Source organism: Syngnathus acus, chromosome 3 (genome assembly GCF_901709675.1).
Source record: "Syngnathus acus chromosome 3, fSynAcu1.2, whole genome shotgun sequence".
In the NCBI taxonomy this organism is placed as follows: Eukaryota; Metazoa; Chordata; class Actinopteri; order Syngnathiformes; family Syngnathidae; genus Syngnathus; species Syngnathus acus.
In genome coordinates this window covers 4997279-5017856 of record NC_051089.1, presented here as the reverse complement: position 1 = coordinate 5017856, position 20578 = coordinate 4997279, and the positions used below count along the sequence as shown (strand labels likewise).

The 20578-nt window shown below is 43.0% G+C and overlaps 1 long non-coding RNA gene across 1 annotated transcript; it reads right to left on the bottom strand.

Moving 5' to 3' along the window:
* Positions 1-16580: 16580 nt before the first annotated feature.
* LOC119120664 lies at positions 16581-19567 on the bottom strand. Its single transcript, XR_005097559.1, has 3 exons — positions 19263-19567; positions 18421-18513; positions 16581-17124 (listed from the first exon to the last, which is right to left on the bottom strand). It is a non-coding gene; the product is annotated as an uncharacterized LOC119120664 (long non-coding RNA).
* Positions 19568-20578: the final 1011 nt, after the last annotated feature.

Sequence of the window (20578 nt, the reverse complement as noted above, 5' to 3'; positions counted from 1 at the left end):
CCGGGGGTGTCCAAACTGTGGCATGGGGCCATCTGCGGTGCACCGTCCATTTCTCAACGGCCAATACTAAAAGTGAGATTTGACACAACTGATTTTAAATAAATAAATAAATAGGGTGGAGGTTGTGTAGGTGTTGAACTTGACCCATGGAGTTAGACCATGTGCCCAAAAGAATGGATGATAATATTTTTGTGTGTTTTGTTTATTTTCCACTCTGGGTTCTGCTATATTTTTGCGAATCATGCCAAAGTTTTGACTGTCTTGTTTAATATCTTGTTTAATGTCCAATTACTGTGGTCGTCTCTTCTCTGCTGTCCATGTGACACTACCCCCTCCTCACCTCCACCTCGCACCCACTAACACACCCCAGCAAGGCAGCCTTGAGTCTTGTGTGTTGTTTGAGGTGAGAGATGGTGTCATAATTATCTAACACAACAAGGTTGCTGCTCTTATTAGTAATTAGCTCCCACCAAAACTGATTGCTACGCACCCCCCCATTCCGTTCTCTGCTCATCCCTTTTAATGTTTAAACATTTACTTTGTGCTTGAAGGATTTGTTTGTATATATCTCGTGTGTGATGAGCGCTTTTCAAGTAATTGGCTCCTAGGGGACGCCACTTTCCCAACAGTTAAAGAATAATTACAGCCCCTATGAAATGTTAAACTGCCCCGACTGTCTTTTTCACTGGCGCTTAATTGCGTGCAACAAGTTCGAAGGCAGCCTTTTCATTTTGTTCCAGTGCTACGATGGACGGGACTGAACTCTAGTGGGAAAAAAAATGCATGCTTTTCTTTTGCAGACTTGTAAATAGCCTCTCATATGGTAATTTAACAGGACACCAAAGCAGTTTGAAAGTCAAAGCGCTCATTGAAAGTGATGCTGGTAACTTGTTTTTTTGTTTGTTTATGTTTTAATCATGTTGTGGAAAATGAAGGCTTGGTGTTGTCTGTCTTTTTCTGTTCTAATGGACTTTTGCATTTATTTTGTAGTTCTTAAAGGGGAACAACAGATTAAAATGGCCAAAATAGTGACGGTTTGATGATTTTTGAAACATTGAGTAACATTTATGTTTAAATTCATAATTTGACATATATATACTATATTTAGTTTCAAAGTTAAAATAATACATTTTAAATCAGTTTTGATGTAGGAAATTATGTAAAAAGCTAATCTGTTACCAGAACAAACAAAAATTCATTAACCAAGCAGGCAATACATAATATTTTAACACTTTACAAGTGTAAAGAGAAGGCTATCTTCTAATGCTTGACGATTATTTTTTCTCAACCCACTATTAATAAGTACATAGTATTCATTTAACTATTTTTTTTGTAGAGCACATTTGTAAATAAAACATCATTAAATGTCTGAATGTCCTCACCGATGCCACACTGCCATGACATCGCGTAGATATTAGAATGAGAGATTATCACGCGTCGGTGGTGAGACTCAATCAGCCTGCTGAATGCCACGCTTCCTTTCAAAGTGATTAAGAGAAGAACGCACCATGCAGAACTCTCCTGCAGCTTCCCGCTCACGGATTTAAGTGTTGATAATCTGTTATTTGGCTTAATTAGCAGATAGGCGTGCCGTGCATTCAGGTATGTGTTGTACCGACAGAGATGTAACATTCTGGAAAATGTGTTCGCCTTTAATTGTTTTCCCCGTTGTTGTTGTTTTCCAACCTGTTAAGCAAAATTAGGAGGAACAATATTTTTGTGTGACTGTTTTACTGTAGGAGGCAGTAGGCCATGTCTGATATTATGAAAAATCTCTAGAAAAGGATAGTCATGGGTAAATTAGCTACTGGATATTTTTGCAAAGAAAATCATTTGCAAATTTTCATTTGGGATGTGAAGAGATGTGGAACAAGATTTGTTGCTTCTCACATTTTTTTTTTTAATGTTTGCTCGATGGATAAAAGAAGTTTGTAAGTTGGGAAAAGTGAGTAGCCTTAGCTTTGTTGCAACACCCTAACGCGATTTGTGGTTGCCATGGAAACGAAAGAAGAACTGCGTTGGAATCTCTTGTTCTTGTTGACTTGTATGGTCAGCATGTTTTCACTATTTGTTTGGGCATTTTTTTGATAACACAGGAGTACAAACTTTATTTGTATTACTTTATTAATAAAAAATATAATAATTGGTCATTAATATCCATTTACCATAGAATTAGTGTTTTATTTCCCTGTATTCCAACTAACCGCGACCAAACCCAAAACAAACATGACTCCTAATTGTTTTCCTTTCACTTAATGATTCATTTCGAGGCTCAGAGTGCACCACATTTAAAACACAAATCCAAACTCCATTTGGTTTTGTAATCCAATTTGATCGAGGGCATTTCTGTTGAACCGGGGCTGCTCGTGCTAACTCGATGGAGCCCTGTGATCCAGATGGTAAGCAACACAGCCCTTGGCTAAACAAATCCTCCTTTGTTTTGTGTGTGTGCGTGTGTGTGTGTGTGTGTGTGTGTGTGTGTGTTGAGTGATCTCCATTGAGAGGAGGGGACGAGTAAACACTGCGAGCTCTATGGAGCTACACATTGTAAACACACAGCGCTCATTAACTATAATGAGATGTTATGAGCAGCCCTTGAGCTCATTGTGTGTCTTCCACTGAAGAACTTGCTTTGCTATTGTTGTTGTTGTTTATGCAAAGTGAGTCGTGGGTTTTTTAAGCAAAGGGGGAAGGCAAAAAAAAACAACAACAAAAGAAACAGTGGATTCCTCTTGTAGTTTTCATGCACTAATCAGCAACATCAGGGGAGCTAGTTTAGAAACACCTCACTTGCTCTCCACTGCTACCTTTCATGCCCTCTCTTTGGCCCCTTTCAAGTCGTATTCGCTGCTATTCATGTATCCTAATTCCCGACTAGGTCTTGAAAGCAAGAGTTCTGCGGTTGAGAACATCGCCTCCTCCTCGCTAACGGTTAATTAGAGCGAGTTTTTTTTTTAATGAGGATGACACCGACCCACGCTGGGTCACTGTGACCTTTCTTTGGATCTCCAACCCTGGTGGCATTCCAGCCGATCATGCCCGCTTATCATATTTCCTCAAATAGCGGCCGGGGGGGGGCTATGTTAGATACTCAACAGCAGAGAGGTGTTCATTTGAAGCCTGCATTTTGAGAGGAGGCCTTTATTCCGGAAGAATGTTTTTCATTCTAGTCTCAGTTCTTATCAATAACAAAGTGCAGTTAATAAGACCATACCAACATTAATTAGTTTGATTTTTCTCTTCAACACAGTCCTTATGGGCTGTTTTACCCAAAGAATTAAAAATAAAAAAACTCACCTATAACTTGGCGGAATAACCACGATACTAACCAATTAAAAGTACCAAATGGCATCACCCTTTACTTTTTAATGGGTGTGAGGAGTCTGCAACTTTCTGTCAAAGCAGTTTTGCTTTTTGTGTCCCTGTTTTGTGTGAAAGACAAATACAGGGCATGAAGGCGATGCCAACTCAACAATTTCCTGGCTTAGGAGGGTAGTATCAAAGTCAAAATAAAAGTGTAATAGTCTGTTTGAAAGGGAAAAATGTACAATTAGAATACCTGACGGTCTCCTCTCCCACCGTGTTGTTAGCCAGAAACTGCTGTCTGCCACAGCTCACACCCAGACACTTACACGTACTGTTCATCACACGCGGTTCCTACAATGCGTACACAATTTTCCTTTAATATTTGTTTCTTTTTTTATATTTTATACCAGCAATCCTTTTGTTCATATACACTTACATATAATGCCTTTAGAAAGTATTTTGATAAGTTCACGATGAACAGAAGTATGTTATTTGAGGCCGGGTGTTTATTTATTCAAGTCGCCAATGCTCCCCACCCTTAATTGAGATATGACTGCTATTTGAGAATATATTGAGCCCCTTTTGGTAATGACACCTTTGCCAGCATGCTTTCCGGCGTGCGTCAGTTAAAGCGACTGCGCGGGGGGGGGCTCTCCACAGTTGCCTAATTACCCCAAAAGTGCCACAGGACATTCGCACGTAACAGGGAGGGGTCCGAGTATCACCACGGATGGCTGGCCAACGAGTGTCTGCACCTTAGGCCGTTAATTGAACACCCCTCCTACCCACCCCAGCGACTGGACCCCCTCCCCTCCCAGACTGATTGGGAGCGATCTGAATCGGCTGACAGTTGGCTCCGATTCCTCAGCCACATGCAGCCCGATGCCTCCTAATTAGACTCTCCTATAGGGTGGTTTACATTAGACAAACATTTGTGCAAGACCTTGGGAGATGCCAGCTTTTGTTTGGAGAGCTCGCTACACACCAACACCAAATGAGAAATTTCCAGACTTTGCGTATGTGTTCTGTCTGGATTTGTATATCTGTGCACATAATGAATTTTAAATCCTGTCCCAGAGACGGATCATTGGAAAGAAATGCGCCTCAAAGTTAATTTCCTTTCCTGAACATCATTAACATATTCAGACTTATTGGTCTTGTGTACCGTCACCAAGCATGTGCCATGCGATTTGCTGCGGTATAGTAAATAAATGGATGGATGTTTTGGAGCACAACCTTGGTTTGTGCTCTATTCAGTGACTTTAGTATTTTTTTTTTCCTACACAAAAAGCTATGGTGATGTATGGATCGACCACACCTCTGATGCTCACATGATAAGTGTCCTGTAACAATACGCTTCACACCAGCGGGGCCATATTTCTATCAGGCTAGCCTTTTATTTCCTATTTAATTTTCTGAATAAAAGCACCCCCCCCCTCTTCGCACTTTCTCTTATCACCTCAACCATCATGAGCCCTTTCAAAGCCAACAAACCCGGTTTCAAATGGGCTTGTTCGGCAGGTGACAAGATGTAGCTCATTTCACTCATAGACCGGCAGCAAGGTCACCACTCTCTCAGGTTCATTTTGTGGGAGGTGGGAGGGAGCCAGAGGGGAGGGGAGGGGGGAGCAACCAGAGAATAAGTCCTCGTCCTCTTGCCTGGAGGTCATTCCCAAAGCCAGTCATCATATTCAGTCGGATAAGAGAATTGCTGAGATAAGTGTGTCTATGTGTTTCAAACTATATATAGACACTGCGGTTTCAAATGCATCGACTTCCTCAAGTTTGCCTGATTTAGTCGGCTAGCATTTCTGTAATTGCGATGCCCGCATGGAGAGCCTGATAGAGAGACGGTGAATTATTAGCATATCCCCACCGTTGGCTATTCTGGGGGATTTTCTGTAATAAGAGGCCCCTTTGTACTTTAGCCTGTCCTCTTGTGTGGCTGCCGGGCTTGTCAGCCTGATAGTTTAATCAGCCCACATGTCACAACCGGTGCTGGAGTGGGACTCCGGCCCTGTAAATGCAGATTTATATCTAAGTTACATCATTGAATTACATTTTCTGTCTAAATAGCGGGCAGGGTGAGGTGGGGGGGTGTAATAAAACTAATCTACATACAGCTCTGGGTGGATAATCACATCTAATAAGTGGGTACTCACGCCCCTATTAGCAGGCAAACAGTGGGGAGATGACGGAGGACAATTTGAAGAGTCAGCTGTGCTGGCTAATTATCTCCTTCGCCCGATGTCCGAGTGTGTTTACGTGAGGGCCGTGCGACACGAAGATGTTCTGCCACATGTGTCCTTACTCATTTGTCAGATCAATAAGTTTGATTTATTAGCGGTGAAGTTGCGCCCACTCCCAGTTTTTATGTTTTCAGTCCATACTGAGAGCTTGGACGAATTAATTCTGAGTGACTCATTCTTCAAAAAACACAAATGGATGGTTTGGGACGAATGAATATTTTCCAAAACGTTTGTTTTTACCAGTATACAGTTCAAAGTAGTGGAGGAGAAAATAGACCCTAACACGTCCAAGCTGGACACCAGTAGCAGCTGGATGATAAACGTGTCTCCTACGGCCTAAATATCTAAATTCTTGACACAGCTGTCGACGTACGGGCTTTCGCTCCACAATAGCACATGCGTGTCTTCACCTTAAGCCTTGCTAGCTATCTCAATTTCTTCTTTTTCTTCATTCCCTGACAGCAAGGCGGTGAAAAGAGGAAAGGGAAATGGGACCATGTGAGGCCTTTGGGGTGACCAGAATCTTCGGTGGTTCTCAATATGCATGCCTAATAACCAGGATCATCAGAGAGGGTCTAAGAAAATGACTTTAGAAAAACTGCCGTTTGCTTTGAATATTGGCCTTGTGTCTTGTGTGTCTGAACGGAAGGGTAAGACTTCACCTTCTTAATCAGCCCGGACTTTCAGGCACCACGATCTCGACCTGGCGTCAAACCCGAGCCTGTGGCAACCTCTCCTCTGGTGTTAGACATGATTAGGGACAATTGGACGCCATGTAAAAATTGATTAATAATAATAAATGTTTCAATAGAAGAGTGACAGATGTCCTAATTTAAGATGAAATTATTTTACAATCATATCCAAGTTTTCCAAAGAAGCCTTTTATGATCAATATTTCCCACTCACTGGCCCTTGATGATGTAATAGAAAATTTAATCCTGTCCTGTGACCGAGTTTCACATACAACATCACACATGAAACACTGAATTATTCAGCGGCCGACTTGTGTCGTTTTACATTAACGACAATATGATAGGAAATTAATGAGGCAGTCGCCATTTATGATTTTTTTTTTTCCACCTGACTTATTAATACCACACCCACCAGGTAAAAGTTGGCTTTTTAATTGGCGGACAAGCATTAGGAACATGATCTTCATGGCCACTTAATCACTGCTCGTCATCAATTATTGACTGTAAATGTTTCCACTGAGCACTGCAGCCCCTCACACACACAGACACACACACACACACATGAACAACGCAGGTTCCCGTGCTTCAAAATGATACGTTTGGGTGAAATTCACAGCGACATTATCATCATCTCAGCTAAGTGGGCAATCTCCAGGCTCCGGAGTGCCGTTAACGCAGTTTTTTTTTTTTTTACCCCGATTGAACTGTCGAGTAGCGATGCGAGGCGTGGCGAGGCGAGGCGATGTGAGGCCCCCCGGGCTCGCTGTCGCCGCATTACCTCGCTAACTGGAGACTCCTGTTTCACCAGAGAGCTATCACATTTCATAACATGGAAAAATAACACTTTAGCAAGCAAGGGGGGGGTCAGGTGGGAAAATGGCACCTCTAAATGAGGGTTAAGGCCGTATCATTGTCTTGCTCGCCACCGCTCAGTGCCGCCTCCAATAATTCCGCTGACCTTCGGTGCCATGCGGCTGGTTCGACATGGAGGGGTGAGCTGCCGGGGAGGCGATCCTTTTCACGCCGCCCCGCTCCCCTCAAAATGGCTTTTTTTTTTTCTTTTCACAGACAATCATCTGATACGCGAGTTGAATGAAATCACAGATTACATAAGAAAAGGTCCTCGTCGTCGCACAGCTCCAACGATAAGGCCGCACCTGAACTGACTGCTCTCGCTGCTCTGCCATCATCTTTCTTATCTATTCTCGTTGCTTCCTTCTTCCTTTTCTTCCGCCTATTAACCTCCGCTCTTGATTTAAAACACCGTGATGGTGCCCGGCCAAGCAGATTAATATGTAAATGTCTGTAAAGCTTTATAATTACAGAAGATTAACTGTATTGTAATATAATACTGGAGAGAGATGCTAAATTCTATCCATTCTCAGGTGCATAATGGTCTTTTACCATCTTTTTTTTTTTTTTTTTACAAACAATAGACATTTTTTCTTTTTCTTCAGAACAAACCATTAAATAATAAATGCTATCCATTATACATTAATTTATAATTTTTAGATATACGTATATAAAATGTATTTATTTATTTCTGGTTTCTGTGGTGGAGTGATTATAATGGAACCAGAAAAATATGCCACGACAAGGGAGCATAATTAAACCCTCGCACACTTTTGATGGTGTGTGAAACAGAAGGAAGGGAGGGAGGGAGGTGGCTCAGAAAAGAAAAGACACTGAGAGTCAGAGTGCCACACTGTGGGTTGGGGGAAGAATAGTAATATTAAACACTAATATGTACTATTCAAATACATAATTGAGTGAAAGTGGATGAACTGAATGTAAAAAAAGAAATAAATAAAATGATAAAGTTTTATTGTAATGGATGGAGCCAAACAAACACTAGCTGTTGTACATCTTTGGTCTCGGCCACCAGCTCCTAAGAAGAACCATGCGATCAATCCAAAATCCACTCGGAAGTTGGCACCATTGACGACGAGTCTATAAAATACTTTCTCAGTACTTGAATACCAAATTCAAAATTTTTATAACTCAATGAAATGTATCGAATTCTGATCTTTCTACCACTTTATACATCAATCTAACACATTCTCCTCTCCTTTTATGCAGCAGAGATTATCCTTGAGGGGTTTACTGATATTAAAATCTGAAATCAGTAATTAAACGTGAACGCGGCCTATGTAGCCTCAGGATGTAACATGAACAGTACATATTTTCATGCTGTAGGTGGAGAGGGCCTAAAATGGGGAGGGGGGGCTTAAATCTTCTGCATAGATTACTCAAGTGCAGTTTTGGCTATTAATATTAAGGTTATTGTTCGTAATAATCTCCCCCTCAAATGAAATGATGACAATAGCTTAGCATACATTAGAACGCCGCAGCTGACTGATCACAAGCGAGCACAGCAACATTGTTTACAAAAGGGCGGCGGAAGTTTTGCCATGTCGCAACGTATCGGATGCGTTTTGCAATCTGCGAAAGACTTCCCGTCGACTTCCCCGGTATCAAATGTGTTCGCCAGATAAGACGAGGAAGTCAGGTCTTGTCGGGTGCTTCACTTATCTGGGCGAGACGCGAGAGGCAGATTGCATTTCAATCCACATGTATTATCTCAAACGCTTTGAGGTATTTTGTCGAAGAGCAACTCAGCTACTTAGAACGCTTTCAATGTTCATCTGGGGATGCATTTGAGAAAGTTTTTTTTTTTCATAAAAAAACACACATCTGCACGGATTAAAAAATTAAAAGATTTCAGCAGCGAGAGACTGACCTGGATATATAATCTACAGACAATGCTCACTGACAATTTCATTTTATTTACTCACAATCTTATTGGCTCCTATAAGTACAAATAGTAAAGTCAACTATCCAAAACAGTTATGGCATCTGCTATAAAAAAAAGAGAAGAAAATGAATCCTGTCCCGCAAGAGCTTAGTTCACTTCTCCACATTCTTTGTGTAAGAAAATGTCTAAATCAAACACGGTTATCTTAAGCAGCTCCCTTCTGATTACGGAATGAGTTTGCGAAACTCTTTCCAACTTATTTAGCCTGATTTGTTTATCTCAGAGTATTTCACCCCCTCCCTTCTTGAAATCCTCTTTAATTTATTGGTTAAAAAGGCACAAAGGGAATACAGAAGGGGGGCTTTAATGCCGGGACAAACCAGAGTGCACATCCAAGACAATCCCGGTGCTACCTGTGCCATGAAGATTAAACCATTGTGCGGGGCGCAATGTTATCGTGCCAAGTGAAGACTGTGCCCGGAAAGTCGCCAGTAAGGTGCTTAAGATATGCAGTTTTGTCACGGGATTTATTGATACGGTTACAGGGAGAAAAGGTGACCTGGTATCTCGGATAAAGTCCTCGCTAGAGACACTTTGGGGATTTTTATGATGGTATATATATTTTTACACCTCCTTGGCAGTGTTTTGAGGGGTGTTTGCACCTTGCTAACATTTCAACGACTTGGAACAGAAATTGAAATCCTCAGCGGACTAACGTGACATCGGCCGGAAGCCGTACCTCTCTAGGCATTACCCTATGCACCGCTAACAATATTCTTAGCTAACAATATTCCTAACTAACAATATTCCTAACCTTACAAAGACTACCTTAACCCTTAACTATCCTAATCTAAACCCTATCAACAATCTAACTGTGACCATCCAAGATCTGAAGTTCTAACCCTTTGAAACATTTCTGCTTATCCTAACATGGGCGGCCATTTTGAAACCACTCCTGTCCACTCCTGGTTGTAAATCCTAATCAATCAAAAATAAAATCAACTTAAAAGACTTTGTAGTTGGTGTGTTAAAACATAACAGAGCAAATGTAATGGCTCGAGAGACTATTAAAAATCGACGGGATCATTTAACAATAGAAATATATCTCGACGAGAGTGTATTAAAAGGACAATCTAATCCTGGAGCGAGGCTACGCTCGAGGACGCTTAGGTGGACTCCGGGCTGGAGCAATAAACAAATGAACAGAATGGCGTCGAAAGTGGCACAGTGTTCCGTATCAGAGCTCTGCTGTGTCGGCACTCTGATTCCGTTTGTGCTCTTACATAATTAAATTTGGACTTGGACGGCGCTTTTTAAAGAGATTATGTGAGCATATGTCGCTTGAACACATGCCAGCCTGTGAAGCGAGCCTCCTTTTCATGAGCGCGTATTAGCTTTGGAGAGTTTATTGGAAATTAGAACGAAGTTTGCTGCCAACAGTTAATGAATTAGCCTTATGATGTGAGTCCAAAAGGATGAGAGTGTGCTGGAACTCACTTGATGGCAGGATGCAGGCAAAGGTCTATTAAACAGACTGTATTTTGTTTTTAATTCCACTTTAACTCAACAGTAAAGATGTTTCATATACTTCAGTTTCAAATTGTGCTTTTTCATGGAGGCAATACCATTGTAGATTCTGTACTTGAGAAATTTGTCCATAAAGTGGATGTGAGTAGTTCTTAGTGATTGACTGGCAAGCAGTTCAGGGTTACTTTGCCGTTTGGTGTGATTTTGTGAGTGCTTCAAATTATTTAAAAAAGTTTTATTACATAAATAAAACATTTTTTAGTAATCATTTTGATTATTTTTAGTTGTCATTGTATTAATTTGTAACTCGTTACAAATATGGATTCATTTTTCATATATATGTATTTAATTATTTAATTATTTTATTTTGAATAGATTTTTTTCCACCCTGGTTATGTGTAGGTATAAATTTCCACAGGAAATATATTGCCTTGACTCTACATCATTTCATCACTGTGAAAGTTCCAACATATGCATGGAACAGTGACATGCAATTTTTCTTCCTAAATTCTCATTAGGCCTCACTGCATCTAACCTACTCCAAAACAAATACACAAATTCACATTTAGACGAAATTCAGCACCTCGTCTAAACTTAACGGCGTACTTTCCGTGTTATTTTGTTTACTCTCCGCCATCATTCCTGTCTTCACGCTCAGCCCACGTCCCCCTGCCACGCATTCATCAGGAATGGGAGCGGACAAGCCAGTTGGCTCCACTTAAACGTGCGCACATATCAGGCTGCGCTCCCCTCCCGCATCTGTCATTTTCTCTTTGCTTGAAACATGGCCGCTGTCAGCGCAGCGGCTGAATATATCACTCAGGCTCTCGCTTGCCTTTTATTCCCGTCTTGCTCCGCCGTCACCACTCCAGAGTGCTGTGAGGGTCCGTAAAGGTTTAAGCGGTTATTCCAGTCATTATTGGCTGTTAAATCTGGTGATGGTCGTAAAGGCCCAGCCTGTTCTCCCCCCTCTGTGCCTCAGAGGTCAGCCGATGGTCTGGTTTATGGGCTCGCGGCACCGTGCATCATGACCGGGGCCGCCGTTTCATTCCCGACCCCTCCTCTCCAGCCACTTTCCATCCCGTGGGCAGGATGGATGGGTAAGCAGGCTATCTATTTTTCCCGTGTCGGCCGGGTTAACCCAAAGCGACGAAAGGCCGCCCAAGTGCCATATTACTCCTCGTGGGCTGATGGGAGGGCCCCGCTGTGATTTGTGATACCGCACGATATGAATTGACTGGACTTGCAAGAGTGGAGGCAACCGTTACGGGTGGCGCCAACGTCAAGAGCAATCCAGTAAATTTATAGCGCATTTCAAGAAATTGTCATTTTATTACAATCCCATAAGCGTGAAAGTGAGTTACGTGCGCTCGTAAGTTGGCAACGTTTCCCCTTTACGTTTGCCGGGAATTCCCGAGATCACCGTTGAGTTTCAAAATAAAAGTGAACAACATAAATTTTATTTGACATATTCAAGAAGAGCTTTGCCTCACGATAACTATTGTTATATGAGACCACATCAGTTATGACTCAAGGAGAGTGGAGGACGACTACTGGGAGCTTGTTCATCACATTGACACATTATTAACACACCGGTAAAAAGTTTTCCAACTTGGGATTCAAAGTAGCCATTTTATTTTGTATTCAATAATCCCTTTCAGCCACATGAAACTGCTGTTCTTTTAAAGAAAAGTTACATTTAATGGCAATTCTGCCAGAAAGGGACTGTGTTCTCTCTGTCGCTACCGTGTGCTAATAATTCATTGACCTGCCAATTATCATCTGGCAAAATAGCAAGCAGGGAGGAGAAAAAAAAGGTTCCACTAAAAGACTGCTGTGCCCGAGCCAAAGATACTTGGATGTTTTCCTCTTCTTTTGTATGCCTCATTCTTTTTTGAAGGCTTTTTTTTCTTAGCCGCACACCAAGTGAGCTGTCGTTACTGTGAAGTGCAGGCGCCTTTATTGCCAGTGCCTCTGGTGACCTCACCCTGCTGAATGAAGTCATTGACTGGGCCGCAGGAAGACAAACCGGCATTCGGGGGAATTAATCAGGTCCATCAGCGGCAAAGTGGCAGAACGTTGGACGGCCATACCACCGCCGGCCCCAGGGAGTTGACAGCCGGCTGATAGACCCGCAGCCTTCATATTAAAGTACATGAAAGGCCGGCATCTCAGATAAGCTGTGACGGTGGGAAGGGGGGGGGTGAATGACCTCATCCCTAAAGCCACCACAGAATAACTTCTTTAACCTGTCAAGAAGTTAGCAAAAATGTGTGATTCCCTGGAAATGCTGTCGAAAACATTTTTCAATTCTCTCAGTTATAGATGCGAGTTAATTTTAGCGCTTCACAAACTTGACTCGCATGCAGGAAGCATGGGTTCAGTTCCCACTCAATGACTTGGATGAAGCGGCTGGGGAGATTGAAGTCCGCACTTCCCTGCCAACCTATCCTAGGAGGGATTTTGTACCGCACGATTACGTAATCTCATTCTAAATCTGGTTTATTACACTTGGAATTTGCCCTGTGTAAACTCTGCGATTGACATTGTGGTTTTCAGTATCTGAAAAAGAAAGTGAGTTTCACAGATTTATGAGTGCCATGGTGGTTGAAAAGCCAGCAAGGCACTTGTCGAAGATGAGGAGCCATTAGCTCACAGACTTGAAGCTTTGTTATGTTAACTGTTCCGCACTCTATGTGGAAAGTTACACCCCACATGATCCCTTTTCAACCAAATAGACCTTATTTTACCATTTTATAGCTGAAAGGCGGTCATTCTACAATGTTTGACAGCGCAAGCGTGTTTGTGTATGTGCCTCCAAGGTGGGGGCGTCTGAATTCCTGCGCTGTATGAAAAGGATCGCCTTCTTTTGGAGGCGGAATTAAATGAGATGATCAACGACCCTCAAGATTCACAACACAGAGAGAAGAATGAGCGCGACTTGGACTCAATGGGTTAACTGCGATTGTGTTCGAGGGCCTCTCTTGGAAATTGTTTTTGAAATCTGTCTTTTTGATTGCAGACCTTTTCTTTTGATGTCGCTGCGAGGCAGACACAAGTCGAAAATTATTTTTCAAGTTCCCGTAATCGACGTGTGTCTGTTTAGTCAATAGCTATTTTCGCTAGTTTGACTCGGGGATTGTCCTGATTGGGTCATTCCTCCGGCAAAAAAACGGACTGACATGTCACAGCCGTCCAACAATTTGTTCTGACTGATTTTCTGCTTATTGCTCTCACCTTCGTCTCTCCTTTGCTTTGAACTGCAAATGGTAGGACGGCAGAGAGAAAGGTAGCTTGGAAACAGTACTGACAGAGAGCAGCAAATTCTCACTTTGAATTAGCGGGCACATGAGCCCTTGTCGGATCATGTTGGCGATCACACAACGATATTTTCATGTAGTTGTTGTGCATATGAATGAGACTGTACTCTTTATGAAGAACAGTGAACCCTGCTAGACCTAGACCTATTCCGATTTTTTATCTTTTCCTATTTTTAAAATGTGAGCTCTGCCACACATCACGAGAATGTGTTTTTCCCTTGTGTTCTTAGTTTAGTGGACTCAAGATAACCAACACATACCAATATCGCCACCAATAATTGTTAGGCCGTGTCCCAAACTAGATATCTGTCGTAGATCCAAGACCATGAGAGGAAGCGTGGTTCTACAAGGCAAAATTTGTCCTGACAGTCGATATGTGTGTACCCTACACCTTCCACTACTGTTGTGGGTCACATCATGACAAAGGAAAGTCACTGTCCTGTGGTGTGCCCACCCCCTCCCCACAATTTGCCTATTGTGAGAGTGAAGTGGAGGCGGTGAAGAGCAATGACATCATGCAGCAGCCAATGTTTGAAGTGCCAGTCCTGAAGGAACCACTTACAGCAATTAGGATATCCTTGAACAAGCGTTTGCGCAACATTGGCTGGTTTTTGGCATTTGCCTCCCCGTCCCTGCCTACTAACTAGCGAGGTTTGATCTCCCGTAATTATCCGCCCAACCGGCTCCTCACTCCTGACAGCTCCCTCCCCGGAGAGGGCTGAATGCCGCGGCTACTCGCTGATTGCATCAAAGTGTCAGAAATTGCAACATCAAAAATAATAACTGATATTCCGGCAAGCAGGCGGCGCTTTGAATATTTCCTTTAAAATGTCCTCTAATTTGTGTCTCGTTTGGTGCCAGCCAGCCAGCCAGTGTGTGACTGCGGCGGGCTTAAAGCAAAATAAAAGCAGAGGAAGTGCATTCATTATTGAACTACTATTTACATATGGCAGACTATTTTATCTGAACTGGCATGAAGTAGATAAACGTTCATTCTGGTGGTGCTTCAACACCATCCTGCGCTTCTTTCAGGACTTGTTCAACGTCTGCATTCTTGGCCACCTTCCTCACGGCGTGCCTCATCATTCTTAAGTCTTTGTTATCCCCACTCAGCAAAGCTAATAGAAAGACAGGTGGTGCGCAAGCTAAGATAGCAATCTGCTAAAATTGTGAAAACAACACCAAGGAGACCCCGTTTTCCCTTGCAGGATTAATATTGTCTGCTATCAAGCTATTTATCTATTGTCATTTTCTCACACTGTTTACCTTTCATACTCGCAAGTGCTCACATTTCACACCACTCAGTAAGATTGGTTTCAGTTAAAGCAGATATGATGCATTTTACAATTTAAAACATTCCTTATGGAGCTTAGTCACATGCTTTCTTCAAAATAAACTAAGAAACTTTGCAATTAACTAGCCACTGCTGACTCCAACTCCCTATGGTACAAGGTCAATAAAGGGGCGGAGCTCCAATATGTGTATTTGGTGAGGCAAGAGTCGACAAAACTGTTGGATGTCAGCGTTGTCATGGTGAAGGAGCCATAACCTGTCCTCTTGCCGCAATTCTCGTCTCTTCTTGTGCACTGAACTAAGTAAACTTGATTACTTTGTAGAAGTGCTCTGGTTGATCATCTGGCCCACATTGAAGGGGAAAGTTTGAAACGGTACGAACTTGAAACTAAGTGAGCTGTCCTTTTCATGTCAGGCACCTTTTATTAAAGTTGCTTTGTACTTCCTACCTTTGTTCCATTGCTGCTAAAATCCTCAACTGGCATTTGACAGCTGTTCACTCTGGAAGTACATCGCTCCTTTTTGGGATCACTAAGTGGTGCTAGCATTAGCATTGTTGCCTGTTGCATTAGCATTGGCTACATTGTCCACAGAAACTGTACGCTGAAAAAAAAACATATCAATATTCTATCACTTGTGTGTCCAGAGGGTCCACTTGCAGCGATGTTAGCCTGCTCTTTGAGGGTGACATCCATATTTCAACACACATCTTGACTTTGCCGACCTTGCCGAGTTGTGCATTAATAACACATTCATAATACATCATCCTCCCCCTTGTTCCCGGCGTGTACCCCCGTTCGGTTCAACACGGGTGTAATCCGTTTTTAATTGTGGACATCAGAGGAATCATTTGCAAATGCTTCACACACTTAAGTGTTGCACAAAAAGGCCATTTGCATCACATGCCCGCCGTCTGCCGACGGGCTTGGTAGGCACGCTCGTGGTTAGTATCACTTCCACCAATTGAAAGGGACAATTGTGTGTTCAAGCAATGAATCGAGGGAGACAGTTGGCCAAGGTTTTTTTTCACAGGAGTGAAATTAAAATCAGCGCGGCGGCGAATGGGGCCGCTTCAGCGGCATAAATTAATGCCAGACGAAGGAGAAGAGGCAGGTTTGCTTTGCGATGACAAATGTTGATTTCCCCCGAGGTATTTAGAGTGATTTGACCCAGTCATTCTTTTAAATCACAGACAGGAGATGATAAATGTGCTACTAATGAGGCCTCTGCATTTTATCTGTGCTCTTCCTCTTGCAGTAGTGTCCAGCATCCATGGTGGTACTTGCTGTTTTCCCTATGCAGTTTATTTATAGTTATTTTTTTGCCACTATTCTAAAAGAAACACAATGAGACGCATTGACAAAAAAGAAAATTGAGGATGTCCACTATTTACTTTTTGACAACTACTCAAACACATCAACTACAACAGCCAGTACTAAGGCACAGCGACACATCGTGAAAATGAGCTCAGCAGACTTCGAATCCCAACAATGCACACGTCTGCAAAAACATCCTGTACATGCTGCGAAAAATTGTCGGAAAATTAAAAATCAAACACGTAAATCGCATTGTTCTGCAAATACACTTTATTTCCCCTCTGAAAAAAAAAGCCTCGCTAATCTCAAAACGAGTGAGTGGAATTCAACCCTGTCAGCGTTTGTAGACATTATGCTAATCTTCCTAGCATAGGCCGCTCTGTTCTTTTTTTCCTTCTCCCACCTCACATCTCAAAGCTAAGCACTTTGCCTTATATACACATGACAAAAAAGCAGAGCTCCAGGAGCTGTTAACAGCGCGGCTCTCATTATCTGTGTCGCCGAAGGAAACGAGGGGCTCCTTTCAGGTGCAGATGTAGAGCATCATTGATAGGCTCCTCCTTTATAGCCGCGGCACCCCTCTGATCAATCAGTGCTGACAGGGCGCTGGCTTTTGTGCGTGGCACACGGTGGGGACAAACGTCTGCCATGGAGTGGGGGGCACACCTGAAAAGAAGGAGAAGATTAAACCCGCAGCCCGCTTTGATGGATTAGCATGTGGAGAAATTGCTTGATTATTGATATGAAAATGTTTTAAATGTTTTTTGGCAAGGGAGGGGTTGGGGCGGGAAAAAATGTCCCAGTCTCGTATGTTTCTCTCCCCGGTGATTATCTACCTCATTTCCCCTTGGTCTCACTGAACCCCGTTAAACGTCTTTAGAGAAAAATTGTGATATAAAGGAAGGACATGGGGAGGAGACATGCCGCCACCCCCTCCTCAAGGCGTGACATGTCGAACCGCCCTTCTCGAAATATTGTTCATCATCATATTAACAGCGCTGAACGTGCAAAGATAAGACACAAAAAAGTAAGCAGAATGTCCTAGTGAGATATTTCAATCCCCATCTCATCACCTGTCCTCCCATTTACACCCCTCCCTCATTCATCCATTCATTCCGAGTGATTATAGCCTTTTCCTCAGCCTGGAAAATGATGACATCAGCGCTAACATTAGCTTTGGCTAGTACAAAATCATGTTGATAGTTAGACACTTTAATTGATGAAATTATTGTAGATATTGTATTAATCTAACATCAACTGTTTAATATCATCATTAGTCTTGGTTGTCCTGCTTCCAGATGTTTTTTCACTTTCAGCGTCTGTGTAAGTAAATGTAATCTGATTAAGGCCTTCACAATAGCAATTGCTAGCATCAGCCGCCATCTTGGACAAACACCCACAAAATTATCAACAAAAGCCAATCAACACACTTCGAGTGTCCTTGTATGAGAACTAGCGTGTCTTTGGTGTCTGGCAAAGTAACACATTAAAGTATCCCGCAATGAGCCAGAGCAAGAAAATATTTGCCGAGCTTCAAGGGTCAATTCAGATGACCACCAATGTCAACCTCTGTCCATCTCTCAGCACATCTCAGACTTTTTTTGGGGGTGGGGTTGTGTGGTTAGCGCTGTAGCAATCTCAGGAAATCGTTGCCCCTGCCTGTCGAACGTCAAGTGCGAAGTGACGGACGGGACAAGGGCTCTCTCACGGTCCAGACGGTGGCCCCCTCGAAGGAGCAGCGCCTGACTAATGGAAACAGTGTGTGCTCAGTCTGAACCCCCCCCAGAACATCGGTGACAAACACGGTCAACGTAAGGAAAAGAAAAAAGTTCGTGTTTTACAGCCTTCCTCGTAAAGGTCTAGTCGTAAAGGGGGAAATTTACCCCTTCATTAGTGGTAATACAATGCACATAAGTTTCACGTACAACAATTGGGAATAGCTGTAAAGTTAGCGTTTTATACCTTCTCAATCTGTGACTTGTTGGTGACCTCGGCGGAGGCAAGCCAAGGGCGACTTGATTTACTTCCACTTTTCATGTCCTCTGATTGGCCGGCCTGTTTGGGGAATTAAAAAGGTGCTAAAAGACAAAATAAGTGAAGCGACTGCCCAGTGTCAGGATTATGAATCTCCAAAGAATCATTTACAACTTGTAACTGGAGTTTTTGTTCAAGGAGATTTCACAATAACTCATGTCCAACTTTGCTTTTTATGGCCAGTCGGGGACGGATAGAAACCTATTGCTCTTTTCCTGCTTGTTTTACCCTCCCAGCCAAGTAACATGAGGTTATTAGTGTTAGCATTGCGAGTAGCCGTTTTTACGTCTCGTGTCGTACGATGTGAAAAAAATGAGGTCATAAGTCGTCAAGGTGGGAACATTTGTACTTGGCAAACTTGGAGTTCTACTGTAAATCTGAAACTATGGGCTGAAGGTTCAAATATCTGGATAAGGAATTACCTTTAGGGTTGTGGTTTTTATAGGCAAGGCACCAAAACCAAACTGACCATTTTTAGACAATCAACTACCGTAATTTCTGGACTATAAACCGCACCAGCTAAAATCTAGGGAAAATCCAGTTTTGTTTGTATATAAGCCGCACTGGACTATAAGCCACAGATGTTTAATTTTCATAAATAAGAGAATATGGACAAATCATACAATATCATAAATATCATGAAAAAGTCATAGATAAAACGCACTGGACTATAAGCAGTGGGGTTCAAAGCTTGTCCAAAAAAGTAGCGGCTTATAGTCTGGAAAATATGGTTTGTTTTTTAGATAGAACTGAAAAACTGGCTTGTTTACGTTTGCTTCGGGTTCCCTCTCCTGGAGCCGTGAGCTGGAGAGTATCCTGCGCACTACTCAATCACTCGGCCGCCAACGCTGTCACAAGCTGGCACGCACTGAGCAGGCGGGACATCCAGAGTGGAAGTACGGCGGCCATCGATGAGATGAAACAGGTTGACTTCTCCCTCGTCGGAGTGGAATGAAAAACAAATGTCACGCGGGGGTGACGGAGTGCGTCTGCGTCTTATCAGCGCGGCCGATGTGAGTGATGGCTCTTATCTGACCCCCCTCCCCGCCTTCTCCCTGGACCCCTTCCTCCGAGGCTGTTTATTATCCTAAGGTGGCAGGATGGTGCTGGGCCCTTTGCGATCCATCTCTCTGGAGGACTCCCCCCCCTCCTTTCTTATCTGACCGCTACATGATAGTCGCAGCTCTTGTTTACAGATGCCAACCCATTTGAATGAGTAGAAGGCTGAAGGATATGACTCCTTTGCTCTTTCACTTCCTGCTGTAGAGGAGCCAGGTGAGTTATAGTGAGGAGGGGGTGCACATACATCATCCTTTTAGCACGGCACTGCATCATCACGTCCTATTTTGCTCCTGCGGGGGAAATAAATGGCGAGTGTATAGGAGGGAAAAACAGCACACACATACACGCACGCGTGAGAGATTAAGCTTTGCTTCTTGTGAGTTACATTCATTTCTGTTATCATGTCTTTTTTATTCTCTGGGTTATCTGAGCCGGCATGTGTCGTCGGTGTATACATGAGTGAGTTGATATGAGAAGAAAGAAGCCATCTACGCCTGTGGTTGGCGAGAGGGTACTCCATTGAGGTTAGTGAATGGAGAAGGGTCGCTCCGATATTTGCTGGTGTTTTTGAAAGGAAACCCTCAATAAAGACGGCTGTTTTTTGCCCCCACCTTCTCCCCCTCGCTTGTTCCATTTCCTTTCACCGTCCATCCCTACCGGGATATTCCTGGTGCCTCCCTGGCAGGGCAGAATGCACCGGTTTCCATTTCAAACGCGGCGCTCGTGTCCATCACATCACCGGGGGTCTCTCCCAAAATACATACCTTCTGTTAAAGCCAAGGGAGGGAGGGCAGTGAACGGAGAGGTGTTTTGAGGCTACCACTCGTCTGTTTCTTCCCCCCTCTTGGGGATTGCTGGACTGGCGGGCTTTCACTTCACATCCCAGTCAGCTTTCAACTAAAGCAGAGATTGAACGTAAAGCCCCCCCTTCTCACTCTTTTACCGACATCGGCAACTAGCATTAAAAACAATACTTTCAATTATATAGGACAAGCAGTGAGATCAACGCCACTGTAGACTTCCC